Below are 7,201 nucleotides of genomic sequence, written 5' to 3' on the forward strand. Positions count from 1 at the left end.
ACAAAGAAACTCATCTAACGGTATTGAGACGTTAACGCTTAAGCTAAAAACTTAAATACACATTGCACCAAGAACAAATAAAATGCCAAATTGCTTGACCAATTGAAATGCACAGATAATTCAGCAACACATCTAATGCTATTGGAATTGCAATGAGTGAACTAACTAAAAAAATAAAATGTTGATTGTATTAATCTATCAATGCATATTCATCATGTGCAAAAGTACTAAAAAAAAACTGTCACCGTATTCACATTCTTCCAGCCAGCATCACCGCTTCCTCTTGCAAGCCGAGTCAGGGCCTCCTATTCTAAAAGAAAGCTGAATGTGAATAAAAAAATATTTCCCTCCAAACCGTAACTGTGTGCACCGTTGCCAGCTAAAAGAAAATGCACTTTGCCTTTCCAATCATGAAGCACCCTCCAAAAAGTAAATCACCCATGTGCCTCCTGCTACATGTAACTCGGCTTTGGAGCTCTCCATCAAGGACGTGGCAGCTACTTGCTTATTTCCAAGAAAGAAATTAAAAATCAATCACCGTGCAACGTTGGACAATACAAAGATAGACTAAAACTTCAATAACAAGTGTATGAACCAAAATAAAAAAAAACAATGCGCAGTAAAATGAAATTAACATGGAGCTTTCCATTCTCATTCATCCAAAATCCAACAGCATAAACATGGTTCAACCAAAAAAAAAAAACTAAGAAAGAAAAATCTTCTTTCTTTAAGTGGCGGCTGCTCTCCTGTTGGACGAACGCGCTCCTCCCTCCTAGGTCACCTCCTTTTTTCAGCTCCTCTCTGCCAGCGTGTGCTCTCCAGTGTTGCTGGACCGAGAAGGGTGGACCTTTCTGTTCCCCCCCAAGCTTCCAACACTTAACCTCTTTGCTTCCAATTAAGAGTCTAGAACCACATTTAATTTCTTTTTGTGGCCATGAGATGCATTGTCCAATGATAAATTCCAGCCACCACAAGTACTAAACAGCAAGCAAACAATGCAAACATATTAGAAATCACTCAAACAGCAGTAATCCTGGACTGACATATGAGAGTAAAATAAATACTGGGAACAGCACATAATGAATTTGAACAAAGTAAAAACTATATGTTAAAATAGACATCCAGACGAAACTATGAAAAAAAATTGCATGGAAAACGGATAAGAATTGAACTCAAACGAAGACACACAAGTTGACACAACATTCACGCGGCAGCCAGCGAAAATAGAAATGGCTAAGATGCATTGGCTCAATTTCCATTTCTCATTTAGCTTTCTAATGTCCCAAAAAGTTATCCAAAATTTTCCCATAATTAATAATGCAAAATAATAAGCTCAGATAATTCAAATTAGTTAAAATAAGAATTTCCGATCAAATTAAGCACAATTAGGAAAAACAGGAAAATACCGGACGTTTAAGCATAATTCCCCGACTAATTCTAGCACATTAAACTAAGTGAAGTGAGGAAAATATTGGTTCATCAAAATAGACCACACTTAGTCTTTTGCACTCCTGGGCAAAATCAAGACGCAAATCAGGGAATAGTTCAAAGGACTTTTAAGAAGGTGACACAACGTCGACACACAGAAAATAAAGACTCACAAGGAAACAAACAGAATTACACATTCCTCAAGAAATCTGGACAAAGAAAGGAAGTAGACAATATCCAACACAGAATCAATCAGAGAAAGCAGATACTCATGAAATCATCCAAGCAATTCAAGACATGGCAAAATGATCAATTAGCTCAAGAGGTGAATCAAAAGCAACAGAACCTCACAGATGCACTATCAGTGTTTCTCTCAAGTGTTTAAGGTAAATCAATGTCACTCAATGCACTCAAGAAAGCAATCACAAATAGACTTGGCAAGCCTCTAATATCAACACTCAAGCATATACGCATGTTCAAATCAAAAGGTCTTTTCATGGTTGTAATGGGGCCAAGGACAAGGGAGGATATATCTGGATAAGAAGCTACAAACCATAAGGAACAGAGGAGCAATGGGGAACAAGTGTAAACACATTCAAACACACCCACAACCTCTAATTCAATCCTCTTCTTGACTCCATTATTCACAATTTTTTTTTTTATTTTTCTCATTTTTCTGCTCTCTTTTTTTTTTCCATCCTGTCTCTTTTCTTTTCTCTCTTTTCAAAACAAAACTGTAAAAGACAAGATACACATATATTTACAAAAACAAAACAAGAAGAGGAACCAACTAGCCAACTCATCAGAAACCCCAAGGAGACCACACTTATTCCCAAAACACTTCCAAAGCTCCAAAATTCCCTAAGGTTAAGGTAATCATGGTTTTTTCACTTAGGGCTAGTGTATGAGCTTCAAAACAAAGAAATGGGGGAAAGTATAGGCTCAAAAGGGGTTATCAAAGGATCAAAACAAGGTAAGCTTATTTGGCTAGAGAGGCTCAAGAACAAAACTGCCTTTATCACTTCCAAACATGCATATCAATCAAGAATTATCAACAAGAGTCAAGCCAAGGTATATGTGCAAGCAATCAAGAGACATATCACACACAAGAAAGAACACAAAATGGCTCAAATTCTCCCACAGGGCATTTGTGTCACAATCAATTCAACTCTCAAACATCATGATCATCATCCAAGCAAAGAAAAGCAAGGAATCCAACATCTCAGAGTATCAATGAAGTGAAGGAAAATTGACAACCTAACCACAATCCAGAAATGAAGAGAATCATGCACAACTGTATACAAGACACGACAAAAATAACCTAGAAAAGAAAAAATTTAACCAAGAAAACAAAAACTAACAAAGAAAAATAAAAATCTCCCCCAATAGACCACACTTAAACTACACAGTGTCCTCAATGTGTCATAAGCATAAGATCAGAAATCATAACAGTCAACAGATCATGGACAAGTGCAATAAAAGTAGGGAAAGGGGGAGAAGAGAGAAAGAAAACTCCCCTGGTCATGGTGGCAATTGCCAATTTTGGACTATCAGGGAGATGTCTTCCACCACAGGATTCAGCAAACAAGTTTTGAGGAGGAACAACTTCATCAGTACTGCCATATCATCCAAAACGAGATGTTTCTTCTTTCTTCTCCCAGCAAACTGTTCCATCAGTAGCTTTCCTTCCACTGGCAGTTGTTCAGTGTGTGACATCGAAATGGAGATCTCTGGCTCAATCAAAGAAGTAGCAGTACACTCTCCTTCATTAATCATGATTTCCTTAATGTCAGCACCTGTATTCTCATTTAATTCTGCAGCATGGTCATCAAACTCACAATTAATAGCATCTGTTATACGCTTAGAATCTGTCTGTAACACATAATCAATTTCAATACAGATCGGGCAAGAACCAGATTCACAATCACATTCAAAGTTCTCAGAGAACTGTGTCAGATCAAAGTTCAGTCCTAACTCTATAGAGTTATCAGATTGCACAGTTTCCACCTCAAAATCAATATTGATATATGCATCATCAACAGAATCAAAGGTCAGTTCAAGGCTATTATCATTCAAAATTTCATCACGACAATCATGTCCATTCAAAACAACCCTTAGACCAATGGGTTTAATGGCTGATACTGAATCAAAAATTTTAGAATGGTCAATCAAATCTGTATCAGTATCAGTCATGAATCCTATAGAATCAGTGTGCATCAAATCACAGGCATTTGAATGCATAAGCAAATCAGGTAAAGTGTTTGGAATCTCAAGTTCAGAATAAACCTGTTTTTGCTCATTGAAAATTTTCTTACCAATCTCCAAGTCATCAGCTGCATCCTCAAGGCTATCATTTAAATCAAGGTCAGTGCAAGGATAGTGAACATCAGGTATGTCAATGTGCTCTACAGGGAATAATGAATCCACAACATGAGTGTGCACATGTATATCAATATCAGAATCCAGAACAGGCTTAATGGGTTCAAGTTTTACCAATTCAAAAACATTAAAATTTACTTGAACCTCAGATACATGAGTAGGGATTTCAAGTTTACAGTAAACCTGCTCAGGTTTTTCCTTTACTACCTCACTTGGATTTTGACCCGCCAGCTTGCAGAGCAACTTCTTTGCCTCTGTTGGAGTTGTGTCCATCAAAGATCCCCCAGCAGCTACATCCACTAATATCCTTTCATTGTCCAAGAGCCCTTCATAAAAGTAAATCAAGAGCAAATGCTCTGGAATTTGGTGGTTTGGACAGGCTGTGCAGAGCCTGTTAAACCTCTCCCAATAATCTGGCAGGCTTTCTTCTTGAAATTGCTCAATGGTAGTGATCTCCCTCCTAATGCTGCTTACCTTTGCTGTTGGAAAGAACTTGTGGAGGAATCTCTGTTGTGTTTCCTGCCAACTATCAAAAGGATACTGGTATAGGAACCAGTCTCTTGCTGCACCTTGAAGGGACATTGGAAACACTTTCATTAACACTGTCTCCTTTGAAACACCAGGAGGCCTCATCGACAAACACACTAAACAAAACTCCTTGAGGTGCCTGTATGGATCTTCATGTGCCAACCCATGGAATTTGGGAAGACTCTGGATCAGATCATATATCCAGTCTTGAGAATCTGTCATCTCCTCTATTGTAGTGCAAAACCTGTCTCAGACCTGGACTTCCACTTCAAACAAAGATTAAACCAAACATATAGAAACATAACATATGGGGGAAAACCATTATTTACATAATTTGAAACTTCCAGAAACAACAACTAAATGCACAAAATTCAAAAAAAATGATAAAAATTCTAAAAACACAAAAATCGATAAAAGAAGTAAACCCAAACAAGACTAACTAAACATCCTAAAACACATCACACAACACAACACTAACACAACAAAAGACACTAACACAACAAAAGACCTAAGACTAAACCGTTGGTCCCCGGCAACGGCGCCATTTTGATGAGAGGGTCGCACCTCCCACAAAAGTTGTGCATAAAAGAATGCATTATAGACTAGGCAGTGACTCCTAGGTCGTCTCTCAAGGACCAATTTATGGTTCGAGTCTCAGGTCAAATACGTAGTAGGGTTTTGAAAGTGTTTTTGTGATTGTAAATAAACTAAATTAAAACTGAAAATTAAATTCAACCGAACATAATTGAAAACATTGAATTAAATAAACAAAGCATGAAGACCGAACGATCCTACATTGAGACCGAACAATTTCTACATTGAGACCGAACGGTCTCTAAAGCAAGCAAGGTGTGTAAATTAATTAAAATTCCAAAGATAATAAACAAACTCATCTAACAAAGAAACTCATCTAACGGTATTGAGACGTTAACGCTTAAGCTAAAAACTTAAATACACATTGCACCAGGAACAAATAAAATGCCAAATTGCTTGACCAATTGAAATGCACAGATAATTCAGCAACACATCTAATGCTATTGGAATTGCAATGAGTGAACTAACTAAAAAAATAAAATGTTGATTGTATTAATCTATCAATGCATATTCATCATGTGCAAAAGTACTAAAAAAAAAACTGTCACCGTATTCACATTCTTCCAGCCAGCATCACCGCTTCCTCTTGCAAGCCGAGTCAGGGCCTCCTATTCTAAAAGAAAGCTGAATGTGAATAAAAAAATATTTCCCTCCAAACCGTAACTGTGTGCACCGTTGCCAGCTAAAAGAAAATGCACTTTGCCTTTCCAATCATGAAGCACCCTCCAAAAAGTAAATCACCCATGTGCCTCCTGCTACATGTAACTCGGCTTTGGAGCTCTCCATCAAGGACGTGGCAGCTACTTGCTTATTTCCAAGAAAGAAATTAAAAATCAATCACCGTGCAACGTTGGACAATACAAAGATAGACTAAAACTTCAATAACAAGTGTATGAACCAAAATAAAAAAAAACAATGCGCAGTAAAATGAAATTAACATGGAGCTTTCCATTCTCATTCATCCAAAATCCAACAGCATAAACATGGTTCAACCAAAAAAAAAAAAACTAAGAAAGAAAAATCTTCTTTCTTTAAGTGGCGGCTGCTCTCCTGTTGGACGAACGCGCTCCTCCCTCCTAGGTCACCTCCTTTTCTTAGCTCCTCTCTGCCAGCGTGTGCTCTCCAGTGTTGCTGGACCGAGAAGGGTGGACCTTTCTGTTCCCCCCCAAGCTTCCAACACTTAACCTCTTTGCTTCCAATTAAGAGTCTAGAACCACATTTAATTTCTTTTTGTGGCCATGAGATGCATTGTCCAATGATAAATTCCAGCCACCACAAGTACTAAACAGCAAGCAAACAATGCAAACATATTAGAAATCACTCAAACAGCAGTAATCCTGGACTGACATATGAGAGTAAAATAAATACTGGGAACAGCACATAATGAATTTGAACAAAGTAAAAACTATATGTTAAAATAGACATCCAGACGAAACTATGAAAAAAAATTGCATGGAAAACGGATAAGAATTGAACTCAAACGAAGACACACAAGTTGACACAACATTCACGCGGCAGCCAGCGAAAATAGAAATGGCTAAGATGCATTGGCTCAATTTCCATTTCTCATTTAGCTTTCTAATGTCCCAAAAAGTTATCCAAAATTTTCCCATAATTAATAATGCAAAATAATAAGCTCAGATAATTCAAATTAGTTAAAATAAGAATTTCCGATCAAATTAAGCACAATTAGGAAAAACAGGAAAATACCGGACGTTTAAGCATAATTCCCCGACTAATTCTAGCACATTAAACTAAGTGAAGTGAGGAAAATATTGGTTCATCACAAAGTAATGGACAAAACAGGACAGCCACCAACAATGTAAGCACCAGATAATGAAACTAACAGCACAACAGAGAACTGACTCAAGATCAGATTATGAAAGCAACAAAAGCTCAATTATGAAAAGCAGATCAGAATTTACACTTGCATTGAGACAAAACCAGAACATTCAACAATGACAATCAAGAAACAAAGCTTTTGATCAAAGTAAGCACTCAAACAGGATCCTAAGATCAGTTCTAGAGTAGATTTCAAAAGCAATAAAAAGATCAAGAACAAATTGCAGAATTTTTGTAAACAAATGTTCAAACTGATTCACTTTATTTCAGAATTTTAGTGCAGCATCTAACATTGTTAATTTCAGCCTTATGCACTGTTTCACAATGAAATCAGTAGAATCAACTCCAATTACAAGTGTTACTGCTATGTTCAAATTCAAATCACAGATTTAGTGGTTGTTTTGTACAAGATTACAAGTACTGCTGATGT

Source organism: Vigna umbellata, chromosome 5 (genome assembly GCF_029865625.1).
Source record: "Vigna umbellata cultivar VRB3 chromosome 5, Vumbellata_1.0, whole genome shotgun sequence".
NCBI lineage: Eukaryota > Viridiplantae > Streptophyta > Magnoliopsida > Fabales > Fabaceae > Vigna > Vigna umbellata.